The sequence below is a fragment of the Mauremys mutica genome, chromosome 2 (assembly GCF_020497125.1).
Source record: "Mauremys mutica isolate MM-2020 ecotype Southern chromosome 2, ASM2049712v1, whole genome shotgun sequence".
NCBI lineage: Eukaryota > Metazoa > Chordata > Testudines > Geoemydidae > Mauremys > Mauremys mutica.
The window spans coordinates 189,784,278-189,804,141 of NC_059073.1; the positions used below are offsets into that span (position 1 = coordinate 189,784,278).

The 19,864-nt window shown below is 44.7% G+C and overlaps 1 protein-coding gene across 7 annotated transcripts in view; it reads left to right on the plus strand.

Moving 5' to 3' along the window:
* The window catches only part of COBL (cordon-bleu WH2 repeat protein), a 268,039-nt gene that overhangs the window by 41,161 nt on the left and 207,014 nt on the right, over positions 1-19,864 (plus strand). Inside the window, exon 1 of one of the 7 annotated variants that reach the window (XM_045004530.1) lies at positions 13,012-13,163. The exons of 5 other annotated variants lie outside the window; for them this stretch is intronic. The gene's annotated coding sequence lies outside the window, so the exon portion shown is untranslated. Of the gene's footprint in view, positions 1-13,011; positions 13,164-13,270; positions 13,428-19,864 lie in introns of those variants that run through there. One more of the 7 variants, XM_045004531.1, reaches the window with a different exon arrangement.

The following is a 19,864-nucleotide window of genomic DNA, read 5'->3' on the forward strand; positions in this document are numbered from 1 at the left end:
TGGAGCGTTGCACTGTGGGTAGCTATTCCCTAGCTATCCCATAGTTCCCGCAGCCTCCCCCGCCCCTTGGAACTTCCGGGTTGAGATCCCAGTGCCTGATGGGGCAAAAATCATTGTTGCGGGTGGTTCTGGGTAAATGTCGTCAGTCACTCCTTCGTCTGGGAAAGCAACGGCAGACAAGCATTTCGCGCCTTTTTCCCCTGGATTGCCCTGGCAGATGCCATAGCATGGCAATCATGGAGCTTTTTTTGCCGTTTGTGACTCTCACCGTATGTGTACTAGATGCCGCTCACAGAGGCGATTCAGCAGCGCTACACAGAAGCATGCTTTTGCTTTTGCATGACAGCAGAGATGGTTACTAGCCATATTGCACCATCCAAACCCTTCCATAAATTGGAACTGAGGATGATCATGGCTACCAGTCCTTTTGTACCATTTGCTGCTAGTGCCCCTGGTCAATCAGCCAGGGGCGCAAAAGCCAAGAGTGGTTACTAGCCATATTGTACCTTCCATCGTTTTGTACCATTGGCTGCTGTCATAAGTGCCCCTGGCCGATCAGCCAGGGGCGCAAAAGCAAAAATTGGGAATGACTCCCTGAGTCAATCCCTCCTTTTTGGTATCAAAAAATAGAATCAGTGCTGCCTAATATAGGCAAGTGTGCTAGAGAACCACCTGCTCTGTGTCAGAGCCCGCAGAAATTATTATCTGTATGCTATTCACAGGGGGTGCTCCTGTAACAACCCCACCTGTTGATTCCGTTCTTCCCCCAGCCTTTCTTGGCTACCGTAGCATTGTCCCCCCACTTGTGTGATGAATTAATAAAGAATGCAGGAATAAGACACACTGACTTGTTAGTGAGAAATGAGTGGAAGGCAGCCTCCAGCTGCTATGATAGTCCAGACAGGACATTAAGCAGTGTGTAGGAGAGAAGCCCAGCATCCCACTGCTAGTCCAGGGGCAACTGAATCTTTTCTTTACACATGAAGGGTGGGGGCTGATGGAGCTCAGCCCCCTGTTGCTATGATGAGGATGGTTACCAGCCATATTGCACCATCCATCCACCAGAAAAAATTAGGGCCAATAGGCTGATGACGAGGACGGTTACCAGTCCTTTTGTACCATCAGCTGAGGCTGATGATGAGGATGGATTTCCATCTTTTTGCACGATCAGCTTATGCTGATGATGAGGATGGATTTCCATCGTATTGTACCATCAGCCGCCCATGACGGGGCCAGCAAGGATGTTGGTGTTGAGTGCTGCACTATCGCGTCTATCTGCAGCATTCAGTAAAGATAGGGTGACATGTAAAAGAGTCAGAGGATTGTTTTACCTTTCGCTTCTGGGGGTGGGTGGGGGTGGGTGAGTAGATTGCCAAGCTATGCCCTGACCCGCGGGCACTGTGTTTGACCCTAGAAGCATTTGGAGCTCAGCCAAGAATGCAAATAATTTTAGGAGGCTGCAGGAACTGTGGGATAGCTTCAGTCCTCCAGTCCATGCGCATCCATTTGATTCTTTGGCTTTCCGTTACGCTTGTCACGCTGCAGTGCGCTGAGTCCCTGCTATGGCGTCTGTCAGGAGATTTTTAAAAAAGGATTCTGAATTTCATCTTCTGTAACGGAGCGCTGATAGAACGGATAGAACGGATTTGCCTGCCCTTACAGCGATCACATCCGCATGGTCCATGCGGGAGCTCTTTTTTTTATTTTGATTTCGGACTGCATCGCCACCCGTGCTGATCGGAGCTCCACGCTGGGCAAACAGGAAATATTCAAAAGTTCGCGGGGCTTTTCCTGTTTACCTGACCACTGCATCCGAGTTCAGATTGCGGTCCAGAGCGGTCACTGGTGCACTGTGGGATAGCTCCCGGAGGCCAATACCGTCGATCAGCGTCCACACTAACCCTAATCCGATATGTTAATACCGATACTAGCGTTACTCCTCTCGTTAGGGAGGAGTACAGAAACCGGTTTAAAGAGCCATTAAAATCGATATAAGGTGCCTCCTAGTGTGGACGGTTTTGGCGTTAAATCGGTTTTATGCTCCTAAAACCGATTTAAACGCCTAGTGTAGACCAGGCCTGTGTAGTGTGTATGGTGTGGCTGCCGAGTTGCAATGTGCAGTACCACCTACTGCCCCTAGGAGGTTCCTGATGCCTGCAATACAATTGGACTAATTCAATTTTAGCTTCCCAAAAGGAAGAGAATTGCTGGCTGGAGCCACAGTCTAGCCCGGCTGCCTCTGCTTCTGCTTCTACAGGCCTAGCAACAGGTAGAGGTTTTCTGAGCTGGCAGGTTGAGTTGGGCGGACGGTCTTTAAGGGTTTCTGAGCTGAAGTTAATGTCAAGAATCTGGGGGACAAAGGTGGGAGCTGTGGACTTACTGAAATGGGCAGGAGAAGGGTTCTGGCCTGGAGGAGGGATTTCTGAATCTAGAGTTTGGGTGACAGGGATGAGTTATAAGTCTTGGGGGAATTATCTTGGAGCAAGGAAGGATTTGGAGCCTGGAGGCGGGGAGTTGATTAGAGGTTCCAGATCCTGCTGGGCTCTGAGCTTGGTGTAGGAAGGAGAAGAGAGGTTTCAGGCTTGGGTATATGAGGTTTTTAAGGTGAAAGGTGTTCTCACCCTACTGAAGTCATCTGGGAGGGGGAATTTTTTCCCTTAAGTTTTTATGAGAGCCTATTGATGATAAATGCATGACACTATGGGGTAAATTTTCAGAAGGGCAGAGTCCTGGCCTATTTTCTTGTTTATACAACTTGCGCTTACACTTTTGCAAATGCATTTCAGTTGTGGTCTGAAGTCTGAACACTCGCACCCTTGACTATATAATTTGCATGGCAAGCAGAAGATTAGACGTAGAAGCATGCTAATTTGTGCCCACAGCTCTGTTGCAGATGCAAAAATGCAAGCCCCATTTATGTCTGCAAATCGAGGGTGCCTTTTTGGAAAATTTGACCAATTATGTAAACTATGCCTTGAAGATCCAGAAGGGTCTGAATTTGATTTAAAAAACACGGGGTAAGCATATGAACAGGGTGACTGAAGCATTGGACTCTGGAGAGGCTGATATCTGTTATGGTTTCTACTGACAAGAAGAAAATCCATATAGAAAGTTACCACCAGATACTTTTCAACCTTTGCCACAAAACCAGAAGGGACAATTTGTTGTCCAGTCTGTACTGATGACTCTGCAGTATAGTAAGGTTGCCCAATCAGATTGGCCGATGTTGACTTTCTTTTAGAAGAAGATAAACAAACCAAGTAAGAAAAAACATTGGATACAAAATTTGAATCAAATGCCCTTTCATTATATTCTAGGTCAGATCTCTCTCTCTCAGAGATTCAGAAAGGAAAATATATATATTTAGGATATTTGTGGTAGCTGCTGAGAAATGAACTGTCTTCCATCCCTCCTGATGTCATATTTTGGCAGCAAAAGATATAAGAGATGCGCATTATGGTGAAGATCATGGCTAAATGGTTAACGCTCTATAAACATATTCTGAAGTGGTTGCCAGCTCTGGATTTGGTCTCAGGCCAGTCTGTTGATGGAAAGGAGTGAGGAACTCCCATCTGGGAAGAGATCATCCTGACAGTCTTGAGGTTATCATGCCTGTAGGAGAGGGTCATTGGCTCTTTTAGGGTATATGCACAATGACCTGAAATCAGAAACATTTTAATGGGGATGCATTTGGAGGTTAATCTATTTCACCGTGATTCTGTAAATTGTTGTATTGGTGCAAATTACTGTGCAGTTGCATGGGATATGCAAGGCAGGAATAGTCTCTGCGCATTCCCCGCCCCCTATGTTCATTGTCTGGGCACCTGAAAAAGAACCACTCTTGGTCTGGCTGTTATTGTTGCAGACTGCATCTTTATTTGCTCTTAAAGCAAATACTGTAGTACCTGGATAAGGATCTTCTAATGTTACTGCAGCCATAGATAACATTTTAGCAAAGACTTGAACTAAACACATCCCACATTAAAATGCACCAAATGAACTGGTACACACCACTGCAGCAACCTGTTCAAAATGTATTTCTTGCCATGGACAAAGGTCAAATCTCCATGCTTCTGCTGCTCCATCTTTCAACCCCTTTGATATTTTAGCTCAAAGCTTTTGCTGGGGGAATGGGTTGAACAGCACTATTCTGGTTTCAGTCTGACCTCATACACAGGCAATCACGATGAGCATGTGTCCGCCTTACTGTGTGAAGGCCTTCAGAGTTCAATATTGTGACTCTTCTTTAACACACACATGACTCCAAGTGGAGAGATCAGGAAACACCATGGGACTTCAGTGTCAACTATCTTCTTCACCAATGCAGCCTCTGGCATCTCCAAGGTATGCCAGTGCCTAGAATAAATAGAACAGTTAGCTCAGACTTAATCCACAGCAACAAAAGCAATGATTTAAGCTTAGTGCCAATGTGGACACAAGAACAAATGGATATAAACTAGACACTAGGAAGTTTAGACTTGAAATTAGATGAAGGTTTCTAACCATTAGAGGAGTGAAGTTCTGGAACAGCCTTCCAAGGGGAGCAGTGGGGGCAAAAGACATATCTGGCTTTAAGACTAAGCTTGATAAGTTTATGGAGGGGATGGTATGATGGGATAGCCTAATTTTGGCAATTGATCTTTGATTATCAGCAGGTAAGTATGCCCAGTGGTCTATGATGGGATGTTAGATGGGATGGGATCTGAGTTACTACAGAGAATTCTTTCCTGGGTGCTGGCTGGTGGGTCTTGCCACATGCTCAGGGTTTAACTGATCGCCATATTTGGGGTTGGGAAGGAATTTTCCTCCAGGGCAGATTGGCAGAGGCTCTGGAGGTTTTTCGCCTTCCTCTGCAGCCTGGGGCACGGGTCACTTGCTGGAGGATTCTCTGCAGCTTGAGGTCTTCAAACCTCAATTTGAGGACTTCAATAACTCAGACATAGGTTAGGGGTTTGTTATTGAAGTGGATGAGTGAGATTCTGTGGCCTGCATTGTGCAGGAGGTCAGACTAGATGATCATAATGGTCCCTTCTGACCTTAAAGTCTATGAGTCTATGATGGTAGGAGGAGAGACTTCAGGAAACTTGCTGGAATGCTTACCCCAGCCTCAAGAAGATCTATTCACAGCATCTCTTGTCCAAGACCAATAACTTGAAGAAAGATTGGTGCTGTAACACCAGGGCCGCCCAGAGAGGGGGGCAAGTGGGGCAATTTGCTCCAGGCCCTTGACCCCACATGAGCCCTGGCCCGGTGACGGTCCGGGTCTTCAGCAGAATTTTGGCTGCGGGGGGGCCCTTCAGTGCTGCCGAAGACGTGGAGCAACTAAAGGGCCCCCCGCCGCCGAAATGCTGCCGAAGATCCGGACCACCACCGGGTGAGTACAAGCACTGCAGCTCCCCCGCTTTGCCCCAGGCCCCCTGAATCCTCTGGGTGGCCCTGGGTAACACAGACATTCTATGTCTAGATCTGCCTCAAAATATATATACTCCACTGCAGATGTGCCTTCTGTTTCATGACATTGGGATTTATGCAGATCCCCTGTTGTGTGATCATTAACAATCTTTGAAATACATTAAATTTGCATGGTGACCTATAAATTAATCTCCCACTGTGTGTGTGTGTGTGTGTGTGTGTGTGTGTGTATGTATGTATATATATATATATATATATATATATATATAATAAATTTACACAGTATACCTCTTTCTTCCTTTTGTTCTTTCTTTCTTTTAAATGTGAACACTACTGGATAGTGAGAAAGTAAATATGGTGGGATGTTGTTTTTTTCACTAGTCATTTTTCTTACTGTCTGTAGCACTAAATGGGCATTCTCCATAATGCATAATCACATTACATTGGCAGTGAGGAGTTTCCACTCCAGTATTGGATACTGCAGAATAGTTATTGTGTGCAGCAGTAGTAGAGACAGTGGTCTTTTCTTGCACACAATGACTTACTTGTGATACTGAAAGTTAGCTTTTAGCAGATTACTAAAAAAAGGAGATACAGTGGGTCTCTTGCAGTTCTTGCAGGTCTCAGCTTTAAAACATGGCATTTTAGCAGTCATTCAGTTAAGTCTGGATAGAGTGTCACTTCCATTATTTTTTTTTGAAGATTGAAAATCAATTAAGCACCATTTTGAGATATGAGCTACAAGCTGTATAGCATCAGTGAATGTGACACACTGCTCATGCTGGATAATGTTCAGAAAGTTCCCATTGCTGATTCTGCTACAAGAGGGAAGCTGCAAAATCTAATGGCTTGTGCAAAAGGTTGGGAGCAAAGAAGGACTTCACTGTTCTCATCCCAGCTCTGTGAACGATTTACAGTGTGGCCTTGCCATATAACTGCCTCCTCCCTGAGGCTCAGTTTCCTTATGTGTAAAAAGGGAGCAATGCTGATTTACTCGCTTCCCTTGGGGTCTTTGCTGTCATTATTGACAAGTGACTCCTCAAAGTATTATTATGTATTTGGACCCTGCCTCTCTTTATTTCCATAGTTCATTTCAGAAATGTGCTGATGTAAGAAAAACATTTCTACAGCTTCGGTCAGAATTTTCCCTCCATCAATCCTGCTGCTTCCCTGTATTTGACAGGTCTGTTCTGTATGCAAAATTTCTTTTCTGTAACTGACAAGAGATTCGGTTTATGGCAGGTCACATGTCTCTGCCCCTTCTTTTTCTTGCCTCCTCTGTTTTGTTTTTTCCTCGCCTTCTCTGTTATCTCTTACCTTCTCTTCACTCTTCTGCCCCTTTCCCTATTCCAACTCGTACCTTGTAACTCACCTCTTACCCCCACTCTTTCTACTCCTCCTTGTCTCAGCTCCAGTGTATTACTACTGTGAAAGACGCCAAGTGCTTTGACACTGGATACTTGTAATAGTTTGAGTGTCTAATGCTCGTAGAGCAAGTAGTGTTAGACTCTGGAAACACTACCCCATTAGACTCCAGTCAGCAATGTTTAGCCAGCTGATAGCCAGTCAATATTATGTTAGACTGGTTTGTTTTTAAATTGGTAAAGATAGGCCCTTGTATACCTGAGACACTTGTATTTACATTATATATGGAGAAAATATAGCTTATTAGGTAAATAGTCGTGCATATTATTTTTCATAGGAAGTCAGGATACTGAGTCTGGCTAAGTGAGAACAAAAGCATTGCTGTTACATCTATCCGCATGGTAGCCAGGACCCTGATCTGGAACCAGAGCATTGTCACAAGAACCAAACCATTGCATTTGTGTCCAGCACTCTTAAATAATAATATAATAATACTAAATGGGCTCGTTATTGAGAAAGGTCCTGCATAACTTTTAGAAATATAAAAATCCAGTTTCTTCACATTTCTCTCATTGTAAAAACTAAATCTTATTTTTGTGATTTTTATGTATCTGGTATCAACTAGGAAATTCCTTTAAAAAATTATAGCATATACATACTCTTCTTAATGTTTATGCATGGTTCTCAATTTGTTTTTCTTGAATTCATGGAATAATAGAGGATCTCACTCTTGGGGTCAATTTAACACTTGCAAATGTTTGACTCTAAACTCAGGCTTTGTAGCCTACTGGATGGATTGTCTATCTGTGTTGGTGAGAAGCATGTGGGACCAATCCTCCAATGAGGTAAATTGAGGTAGCTCTGTTGAAATCACTATATATATATGTCATTTTCTTCCTGCTGAGAATTTGGCCTTCTGAGTTTAAATCCTGTAGGGTGGTCTGTTTTGATTACAAAATTAAGTATGCCTGCTTTTTTCTCTGTATGAGATAGATAACTAAAGTGCCCTCACTCTCCCTTTGATCCAAGCAAGTAACTTCCCTTAGCATCTATGCAAGTTACACCGCTATATCAAGGTGAGAGGAGACCCCTTTAACTTTTAATCACTTAATTTTTATCAGCCTTAATCATGCTGTGTCTAAAATATTTCACTAGCTCTCTTTGGTAGGGGAAACAAAATATAAGCAAGTTTTGATTGCTCACAAAGCTTAGGATGAAATAGGGAATCTACAAAGTTTCAACTCTGTAGCCCTTAAGCTAAACTTGTTTTTTGTCACGTTTCTGTTCTTTTCTAGAGCAGTGGTTCTCAAATAGGGGAACGCATGTACACCTAGGGGTACTCACAGGCCTTCAAAGGGGTACTCAACTATTCTAGATTAGTGTTTCTCAACCTGGGGGTTGCAGCCCCCAATGAGGGTCACGGGACAGGTTGGGGGGGCGGCGCAAGTGCAGGGCTGGCATTAGGGTGTGGCAGGCAGGGCAAATACTTCAGGTTCCATGCCATAGGGGGTCCTGACAAGCTCAGTTATATGCTTCAGCCCTGCTGCTTGGGACTCAGGCTTCAGATAAGGCTTAGAAGTGCAAAACAGGCTCAAGTATCATACTGAAATGTAAGTACAATATTTATATTCCAATCAATTATTTTTATAATTAAATGGTAAAAATAAGAAAGTAAGAAATTTCTCAGTAACAGTGTGCTGTGACACTTTAGTGTTTTATGTCTGATTTTGTAAGCAAGTAGTTTTTAAGTGAGGTGAAACTTGGAGTACGCAAGACAAATCAGGCTCCTGAAAGGGGTACAGTAGTTTGGAAAGGTTGAGAACCACTGTTCCAGAGGCTGTAGAAGCTCCCCCTGGTGGTTAATATATATTAAAGTTCATTGTTTTGCTTTACCAAAGAGTGTGTTGATATAAATTCATTTAAAAGACTATGGATGCAAATCTCTTTGGATTGTGCTTTCATGAAAAATACTTATTAGTGCTAACAAAGCTTTGTCTCCATGTGATATAAGTGAATGAATGAATAGTCTTTTATTTTTTCAACTGAAACAACAGGTGAAATCTAATATTTTTAAAGTCCTAAAAAATATTCAAAAGCCACTGGGGTTAATAAATATTAGTCATTTAAAAAGACAAATAGAATTAAATTATCTCAAGTGTGCCCATGCTTACAAGCGTATAGCGATTTGAAATAGACAAGAATCTCACTCTGACTCAACCTGGATTCTGATCCATCACAGTCCTCTTCTGCCTCACAAGATCAAATCTGTTAGAAAGACAGTAGGGATGGTGCCTGGTGTGTGTCTCTGTGTCCGTGAGCACAAGAAATCTGGCATTGGGACAGATGCTGATACCTTTACCCATGTTGAGAAGTACCTTGTTTTACAATTAACCCCGTTTTTTTGGTGAAGAAAAAAAAATAGATTTTTTTTTTTACATTTTTTAGTTAGAGGATCAGAATCTGTCTCTTTGTAGTATTATTGCTGATGGCTTATCCTTGTGAGGAGCTGATATCTTAAATACAGTGTTTGTTTTGGAGGCTTCCAACTTTATTTGGTAAATTAAGGAAAATTATATATAGGAATGTGGGTGGGTGGGTGAGTTTAACATATTGGCCAGACAACCTTGTCCATTTGCCCTTAGGCCTTGTACTGCATCCCTATATTGTATTTTTGTAGTTGGAAGCTGCAGTTATCTTGTTTTAGTGTGTGATGAAGTTATGCTCTTTGTGAGCTGGCTTGTGACATAAGCTTAGTGATAGATGGACTTGGTTAGATTTGGTGTGTGGTTGCGGGGGGTTGGGTTGGGATGTTTTTATATTTCTTTTATTCTGTCCACGGTAGATGATTTATTGTTTGTTTTGTTTGTTTGTAAAGGATGCTTTCAACTTAAGCCAAAATTTTGTCTAAAAATATTGTCCCAGCTATTGTTATGATAGCACTTCAGATTGCTATAACTGAGCTGGGGTGGTGATTGGGGGGGTGGGGCGGGGGAGGCTTTATTCTTTCTAATGTTCTCACTTTGTGAATTTGATGGCATTTTGTATAGTCATCTTGTCTGTTCCACTTGTTATTTGTGTCGGTCTTTTTAGGTAAAAACAAGGGAAGAAATGCATTTTTTAAAATAGGGACAACACAGTTTGGCAGAGAAATTAATGGACAAATGGAGGATTTAAAATTTAACTCCTTTTTTAATTGACTAGAATTTATATGGACAGTGACACTAAGGTCAGTGTTAGTAAAAAGTGCTGAATGACAATACATGAGACTATGATCTAGTGGATAAGGTCACAGGACAGGGAATCAGGAAACCAGGTTTATATTCCTAGTTGTGGCCATTGTTGGCTATGTAAGCTTGGACAGAGGTATGTCTGTGCTTCTATTTCCTCTCCTACCTTTTGTCGCTCTTATCTTAAAAACAGGGACTGTCTCCATTAACTATGTGTATGTACAGTGCTAGCACGATGGTGCCCTGATCTTGGTTGAGGCTTCGAGGCACCTTGGTTACACAGTTAAAAATAAACAGAGAGATTGCACTGCTACCGCATATGCTAACTTTCCCACAATGGCCCACCAATGTGCCCTACCTATTCCTCTCTATCTAATATGGCCTTCATCACCATAGTATCGGAACACCTCACAACACTCCTGTGAGGTAGGGAAGTTTCCTTTATCCCTGTTTTGCAGGTGGAGAAGTGAGGCACAGATTGATTAAGGCCCAGATCCTCAAATACCTTTGAGGATTTGGCCTAAGTGACTTGTACAGGTCAGACAGGAACTCTGGCTGAGCAGTGAATTGAACTCAATCTCTTGTAGCCCAGGTTAGCACCCTAACCACTGGACCATCGCTCCTCCCCAGCACAATTCAATGCCTCGAGAGACCTCTGTGAGAGGGTAGTTCAGTCTCTGCTCAGTCAGTCCTTAGCCACCGCAGAGCATGGTTTCAATTAGTGGCAAGAGCGGTTGTTTTTGTGATGTGGGTGCTTGTCCATTGGAAATTGGACTGGAGCCCATTGACTCATTTCACATGGGACCATTACAGCCATCAGATGGTAACAGTTTTTGTCCATGACTGATCTGGACTGAAATTGAAATGGCAGTATAGAGATGAAAGCCTTTATCTTGTTAACTCTCTTGCTCCCTGCAGTCCCCCCCAAATGCTGCAAAGAAAGTCATATTTTATATTTATTCTGGAAATGTTTCAGTAGGAAAATTGTGGCTATATGGCAATGTGTTTTTCAGATTGACCACAGTAGAAACTGTGTATCAATTAAAATGTAGTTGGGTTATATAATCTATTTATTATATCACAACACAGAATGAAACCAAAATCAAATATTCACAAACAAAATAACTTCTGACAGCACACCCTTTTGTAGCATGAGAAATAAAGATATTTTATAGAGATGTAGAAGTTTCTTGTCATTCACATGTATGACTGAAATCCATGGCCTGTTTCTCCTTACTTACACCCATTTTACATAAGCTTAAAATAGACTTGTGTGAGTGTATGTCTATTGACTTCAATGTAGTGACTGCTAATTCACACAGGAGAGAAATGAGATCACGGTCAGACTTAATGTTTCCCTTATCTAGCTATCACACCAAAGTTATTTATTACAAAAATATTTCTGTTATGTACAGAGTTGATTCCATTATAATGGTATCTTGACCCTACCTGCAGCAGAAACTATAAACAAGTGTGTGCTAAGTGCATATTTGTTCATTTACATCATAAGGGTTAGGTAGATTTTTACAATTTTTCTTTTGTATTTCTTTATTGTTTTACCTTATAATATGGAGCTATACCTATCTTATAGAACTGGAAAGGCATTGAGTCCAGCCCCCTATCTTCACTAGCAGGACTAAGTACTGATTTTGCCTTAGATCTCTAAATGGCCCCCTCAAGGATTGAACTCACAGCCATAGGTTCAGCAGGCTAATGCTCAAACCACTGAGCTATCCCTCTCCCCCTTCTTTTTTTTTCAGTGCCATGTATTATAGTTAGCTATGCCCTTGTGGTGCATGAGAAGGATGTGTGGAATTTCTTTCTAAGCCCAACCCAGATATTTTCAATTGTTCAAGCCCTTCCAAATTTAAAAATAAGTGATTAGATTTGGTATGGGACACCATTCATCTATGCTTAATTTGGTTTTCCTTTGCCAATACTATAGGCATGCCAGGATTTCAGGGCAAGATTAAACTTTTAGTTCATTTTTATTTGGGGGTAGTTGTGAAATGAAATTCTTGCTTTTTCTTTCCCTGTCTGCTCCCCTCCCCAAAAAGGGGCCCAATCCTCAGAGGCCTCTCACATGCCACAAAATGCTGGGCCCTTTCCCACATTTGCATGAGCAATGCCTATTTAGCTGTATTCTTTCTTATCTGTTAAATATCAGTAAGAACTTGAATGGAATCATAGTCCTTAAGGGCTATAATTAGACTTCAGGCACAGCTCTGAGCAAAGGGGGCTGGTATGAGCTGCACCTCCCCAGAAGCAGCCCAGGGAGATCTTCTGACTCAGAGCACCTCTCAGACATAATTCCTCCCCTTCCTCCTGCTTCCTTTCAAGGAGAGGTAAATTCCTGCTAGCCTATACTGGCATTAATTACTACCCTCTGCCCCACCTTAGTTTGCACTGGTTCAGCTACTCTGGAACCAAAGCTCTACTCATTCTTCCAGTATGGGATGAACTAGATAATTGACCCTGCTTAATCCCACATGGCTGAATCCAAGATCTGGATAATCTGTGTAGGTGGGAAGGGAAGAGGGTTTTAGTTCCTTGTGCAAGTGTGAAGTCAAAGTCCCTCTTTTTATTTACTCTTTGATCAGCCCTGAGTTTGGGCAGTTTCACTTTTTGTTTTAGTCAGTTTCACTTTGTGTTCTCTGCCTTAACTAGCCCAGGGCTGTGTGTGTTTGGGTTCAGCAAGCTGCAAGAGAGAGAATGTTTTTAAAGAATTTTGTTCTGCGTACTACCTGGCTAGTAAAATCCTCCTGTTGAATTCAGGAAGACTGTTAGAACTGTTATTGGTGGATAGTGTCGTCATCTCCATATGGGAAGGAAAGGCGCCTTCACTGCTCAAATGAGCAACTTTTAGGCCCCTGCTCAAGAAGTCATCTCTGGATGCCAATAATCTGACTAATTATCACCATGTCTCTGACCTTCCTGTGTCAGAGAACCCTACTGTGAAGGGTGTGGCATGGTAGCTCTGGCTTTATCTGGTTTCCTCATGTTCTCTTGGGCCCTTTCAGTGGGGGGTTAGATTTGTAAATGGCAGGATTGGTGGTATCTTTTCCCAATGGATGGAAGACCAGATATCTTTGCTAGAGCTTTTTAGATCTGTTGGTTGCATTTGATAGCCATCGGATGTTGATAAAATTGTGGATCCTGGTAAGAGAAGATGGAATTATGTTTTGAAGGTGTCAGAAGGTGAACTGATAGGATGCGGGAGGCCGTGTTTTGTGACTGCTCATCTGTCCCAACAGCTGTCTCAAGTGCCATGCCATAGGATTCTGTTTTGTCATCACTCTTGATTAACCTGTACTAGAGCCTGCTGGAGGAGATAGTTAAGATAGTTTGGGTTTCAGTGTCATCAAAATGTTGTGAACTCAGTTCTGCATCTTGGGTGAAATCCTGGCTCCTTCAAAGAAAATGGTAAGACTCCTACTGAATTCAGTGGGGCCAAGATTCCATCCCTTGTGTTTATCAGCCAGGGGAAGGAGGAGACCTGTAGTGCTTTCCTTTGCTACCCTCCATCTAGTGTCCCCAGAGGGCAGCTACCTGACACAGCATGCACACTGCCTTGCATTTTGCCTGCTAGCAGCATACACAGCCATGCAGCCACAGGGAGGTTCTGGTCAACTGAGCTTTTCTTTTATCTCCTCTTCTTGACAACCTCTTCTCTTGGATGCAGGCATGATCACAGATCTCCATATCTTTGTCACTGCTCTGGATGGGGCAGCAACTGACTATCACTCTCAATGCTTCCATGTAATATGGAGCTTCCATTCTCAGAGTGGCGTCTCGCTTGTAACATGTTACACCGTCCTCAGCAGAGGTTTGCAGTCTGCTGCTAATAGTAGTTCAAGCAGGGGTGAAAGTAAGATAAAAGGGTATGGGGTAACAACATCCGATGGCTATCAAATGCAGCCTCCCCCAGCCAGTCCTTCCACGCTGCCCGGGGCTCTGGCGGTGATTTAAAGGGCTCGGGCCCCAGGGCAGCTGCCCCTTTCCTCCCCCCATCGGCAGCCCTCGGGGTGCAGGGCAAAAGGGGCTGGTACCGGCGGCCACTTCTTACCGGTATGCCGTACGGGCCCACTTTCACCTCTGAGTTCAAGGTGTTGGTTTTTAATAAATAAAGCCCTATAAGGGTTCAGGTCCTAGCCAGCTTAGAGACAGCCTCTCTCCTCACATAATTTTCCAGTGGTTCAGATCAAATGACTTGTTCAAGCTAACAGCCCTGGGAGGTAGGATATTGTCAGTGAATGGCCCTTGGCTCAGAAGCTTGCTTCCCCCTGTAGGTCTGATAATATCTGGGTTTGTTGACATTTTGGGTGGTGCTGTATGTTTAGTCAGGTGTTCCATGTAGCATCACTTAGTTTGCTTTTCAGGGGGCTGTTAAATCCTCAAGTTGCCAGTGTGTCCCTTTCTGTTTTGTACAACTGAAAACACAACCATTAATACATGGGCCTAGGAGCACAATAAGCACATTCAAGAAACTGAAACTAACTAACTAAAAGATTTTCACTGACTTTTTATTTTTTAAAGCATGAACATTTCTATTCTTATTGGATGTGGTGATGGGAAGGGCTTTTATGATCATTGTCACTTTAACCAGCTGTTTTGTGCCCACAGTAAGTCTGTGTAAGGGAGGAGATTATATGTCAATATAGCATTTTCTTTGTTTTTCATCAAATTGTAATTTACTGGCTTGATCTTTTTTCACTCTGACCATTAATTTATTAGATTACACTGAACTTTAGTGGTTTATTATCTGTAAAAATGTTCTTATTTCAACTGTCTATATCTAATTAAGAAACAATTTATTACTGTGCCATTTATAGTTGTAAAGAATAACCAAGTGAAAGCTAAATATAGATCTCTCTCTGCCTTTTTTATACAAACTTTCTTAAGCAAATCAGCACCAAGAAAATACATAGAAATTCAGATGAAGTAGGAAATTTCCTACTAGTGGCTCTGGCATTTAATCATTGAGGGATCCTGACACAACACCAGTATTGTATTAAGGTTGCTCATTTCATTACCACTTCCTTAACATTTTTAAATAAGTTGGTTTGTGTGATTTTTAATGTCTGTTTGAACATGAATTACAAATTAATTATTAATGCTGATTAAAAAGATGATTAAATAGTAAAGAGAGGCATCTTTATGTCCTGGCACCTCTGATTTCATTTGTTGCGGGGGAACATAGAACGTACTGCAAAATCAGAGTGAGATATCTGCTCTTTAAGAGTCCAATCCAGCTACAAAGTTCAGACTTGCATTTAGATGACTCAAACTGGAGGGTTGTTTCATGGCCAGTGGTTTGCTTCCTCATATTTTAGACACATGGGTAAGCTATGCAAGTTAAGATAAAAACAAATGTAGGTTTGTTTAGAGATGGAGTTTTGATTCAGGCCTTTCTCCAGTCTGGGGGTTTCTGCAGACACTGGAAGGTCACTGGTGCTGCCTCCATGTAAGCCTACTCTGGAAAAAGATAGGCGGAAGCAGGGCTGGCTCCAGGTACCAGCTTAGCAAGCAGGTGCTTGGGGCGGCCACTCCGGAAAGGGGCGGCAAGTCCAGGTATTGGGCGGCAATTCAGTGGAGGGTCCCTCACTCCCGCTCGGAGCGAAGGACCTCCCACTGAATTGCCGCAGATCGCGATCACGGCTTTTTTTTTTTTTTTTTTTTTGGCTGCTTGGGGTGGCAAAACCCCTGGAACCGGCCCTGGGTGGAAACCTTCTCTCATTAACAAAGCTCAATACCAGTAAACTGCAAAATCACTTGGTGGAAGATAGATCACTGAAATAAATATTCATCTGCCATACTTTGCTGCTCTGTGATTCTCAGGACTTTTCATCCAGCTCCTTCATCCAGGGCCATGTAGCCTCCAAGACAATCCAGCTCTGGCTGAATAAAAGAAATGTCTCCTGGTCTTTGGGCTGCAGTTATATAGTTACACTTACCTGCTGCAGGTTGCTCCTGGAGCCACCCAATAACCACTATGTTGGGAAAAAGTCCTCTTATCCAAGGAGGGAAATGCAGCCAGGGTGTTGCCCTTAGATTACAGCAGGAGTACATCTTCTAGCTGCATTGCTCCTTTCCTTTCCACGGCTTACCTCTTCAAGGAAGCCTGATTGCTTTTCGCCACACCTTTTAAAATTCTTCAGTCATCTGGGAAGAACTTGCTTCCTTGCTGCGTTAGGGTGTCTGGGACTCTTGGAGCAAGTGTGACTTAGAGCAAGAGGGACGGATTGTTCCATATGACAGTCAGATGGGTAGAATCACAGTGTATGGATCTCATCCTGAAAGGAGCCAAGCACCCTCAATTCCCACTGAATGCATTTGGCAAAGTGCTTACAGGCAGTGGTGAGCTGCAGTCGGTTTGCACTGGTTCGCGAGAACCGGTTGTTAAATTTAGAAGCCTGTTTAGAACCGGTTATTCCTGGAGGGACAACTAGTTCCAAAAGGGCTTTTAAATTTAACAAAAGCTCTAGCAGCTCCCTACCCTTTCCCATGGCCCCAGCTCACCTCACTCCACCTCTGCCTCCTCTTCTGAAGCTCCCCCAGCTTCTCCTCCCCCTTCCCAGCTTCCTGCGAATCAGCTGTTCGCGCGGGAAGCTGGGGAGGGCTGAGAAGGAAGCAGCGGCTTCCTGCAGGTGAGCTTGAGCTGGGGTAGGGGCTGGGGGGCGGGCGTGCCAGTGGGAGGAGGGCTCCAGGCGCCGCGCCGCCCGGCGAGGTCGCGGCCGGACCCTGGGGCCGGGCGGCGCGGCTCCAGCCCGGCCCCTGGGTCCTGCCGCAAACTCAGCCTGGCGGCGCAGCTCCTGCCCGGCCCCCGGGTCCGGCCCCGACGTCGGCCGGGTGGCTCCGGTCCCAGCCCCGGTCCCAGCCCCAGTCCCAGCCCAGCTGGGCCCCCACCTCCAGGCAGCACGGTAAGGGAGCAGGGAGGGCATGTTGGATAGAGGGCAGGGGAGTTGGGGGGGGTGGATTAGTGTCTGAGCGGTCAGAGGGCAGGGAACAGGGGGATTGAACGGGGGCAAGGGTCCCGGGGGGGGCAGTCAGAAAGGAGCAGGGGTTGGATGGGGCGGTGGGGGGCAGTTAGGGGTAGGGATTCCAGGGACAGTCAGGGGACAGAGAGAAGGGGTGGTTGGATGGGGCAGGGGTCCCGGGGTGCCATCAAGAATGAGAGAAAGGTTGGATGGGGTGGCAAGGGGCAGTCAGGGGACAGGGAAGGGGGGTGGATAGGGCAGGGGTCCCGGGGGGGCGGTCAAGGAACATGGGGGGGTTGGATGGGGCAGGAGTCCCCGGGGTGGGGGGGCATGACCCCCTCCTGGGGTGAGGAGGAGGGAACTGGTTGTTAATATTTTGGCAGCTCATCACTGCTTACAGCACCTATTTCAAGGCAGGTGCAATAAATGTAGCTAAACTGTACTGAAAACATTCTTATTAAATAAAATATTATTCAGATCAGTGCAGAAGACCCGTTGGCTCTTGCTAACTTATGTTAATATTTGCTGCTGCCACCCTGGTTCAGCAATGCATCTTTCTAAGCATAGTTCTCTTACCTCTGCACATCAGAGCCTGCAGTGTGACACTAGCCATATCCAGCAGCAGTAAGAGCATGATCCTGCAGTGTGATAAGCATCCTCATCTCCCACTGACATCATGGGGAGTTGAGGACACCCATCACCTTACTGCAGTGCTCAGTAACTTGCAAAACTGAGATATAAAACCAGCTAATGATGCCATCATGGATTTTCTTCGTGATGCCCAGTTTAACCTGCTTTTCTTGTGAGCAGACATAGCTAAAGAAGATGACAAACAAGCTTCTTCTCTAAAGAGACCGTTTTCATGAAATAAGGTCACTATTTTTTGACATTTTAAAAATAAATGGAGGCATCAGTTTTTCTGAGCCAGTTCCACCTTATGTTTCTGGTGCTGCATATTGCGCACACTTATGCAGATGTTACAAGAACGTAAAAAGACTTGAGTAGCTCAAATTGTATTATTTATTTTTAGAGGGCCAGATTGTGAGCCCTTTGATCACTTTCCCAAGCAGTTGCTCATGCAAGCACTGTGACTGCAGTAGCATAGTCATGTGACTAACTGCTCGCCACAGTGAGTAAAGGGTTCACATCTTAGTTGGGTTTGGTCCTGCTATGAGCAGGGGGTTGGACTAGATGACCTCCTGAGGTCCCTTCCAACCCTGAGATTCTATGATTCTATGATCTGGCCCTTAGATTTTTTTTAAGCCAGTGTTCTAGAGCAGTGTTTCTCCAAGACCGGTCCATGGACTGGCACCGATCCCTGAGATCTCCCTGACACAGTTTAGGAAGGCAGCAAGCTGGTCCCTGGTATCAAAAGGTTGAGAAACACTGTTCTAGAGCCCCATCCAGCAAAGCACTTAAGCACATGTTAAACTTTAAGCACAGAAGTAACCTTAATGAAGTCTACTTAGTGAGATTACTCACATGTGCTTAATTTGTTGGATCAGGGACTAGGTGGTGCACAGAAATAGAGCACAATCCAAAATACAATCAGTAACATATGAGTTGCAAATACACATTGAAGTTACCTCTTAGCTATAAATATCAGTTGCCATAACACAGTTCATTAATCAGCACTTTGCCTAACCACACTGTATTTCTTATATTTACATACTGCTTGAGAAGAGCAGCTGTAAAAGGAAAAACCCTGTGAAAACTTGTATAATAATTATTGCTTACGCTGGTTTAAAATAATAGTGTGAAACTTTCCGGGAACGCATCGGTCTTACCTATCCCAGTCCTCAGCCATTGACGCCTGTAGAAACTAATTATTTCATTGCTTTATAGTTATTGACAAGTAATAAAACTAGAAGTGCCTACTGGTCTCATTCTGTGGTAATCCTGTCAAAGTTTGCAGTTGATAATATTAATAACTAACCCGTGTTTCCAAATGTACAGTTTTAGAATCTCTCTCTCATATTTTACTGAGCTGAGGTTTTTTTCACAACCAAGGACTAAATTGTTTTACTGAGGTGTGCTGGTTGATAAGCTAGGTGAGAAAGTGCAATGTACATGTGGTAGTGTGAGGGCATATGGACTTTGGTGGTGCTAGAGAGAGTGCACATGAGCAAAACCCACAACCCCCTCCCCCCCCACACACAGAAATTGGACTTGTTTTTGGCTTAATTGGCTTGTGAGTTGCTTGTTGACTAGTTTTTGGCTTGTAGATTGGCTTGTGGCTTGTTGCTTGTTGTAACTTGTTGCTTCTTTTTTTTGATTGGCTCCCGGCCAGGGAGGACAAGGGGAGAAGAGAGTCGGGGCGCACAGCGGGCTCACCACAGTCCCAGACTGCACGCCGGGGAGATCTAATCACATAGAGCAGTCAGGGGCGGCTCTAGGCACCAGCTAAACAAGCAGGTGCCTAGGGCGGCGAAATTTAGGGGGCGGCGAAATGACGGGCGTGCATGTGCCCGCTTACCGGAAGAGTGGCGGGAGCTCTTCCCCGGCTGCAGAGGACAGGCCGCTCCTCGGCTTGTCCCCGCGGGTGCACACCAAGAAGCGGCCCCTTCTCTGCAGCCCGGGCAGGGCTGCGCTACCGGCTCCCACCTTTCCGCGGTAAGCATCCCCCCCTACCCCCCCGGCGGAGCAGGTAGCACGGCCCTGCCCCGGCTGCAGAGGAGGGGCCGCTTCTCGGAGTGCACCGGCGGGGACACGCGGAGGAGAAGCGGCCCCTCCTCTGCAGCCCGGGCAGGGCCGCGCTACCAGCTCCGCCTGGGGGGGTTGCTTACCGCGGAAAGGCGGGAGCCGGTAGCGCAGCCCTGCCCGGGCTGCAGAGGAGGGGCCGCTTCTCCTCCGCTTGTCCCCGCCGGTGCACTCCGAGAAGCG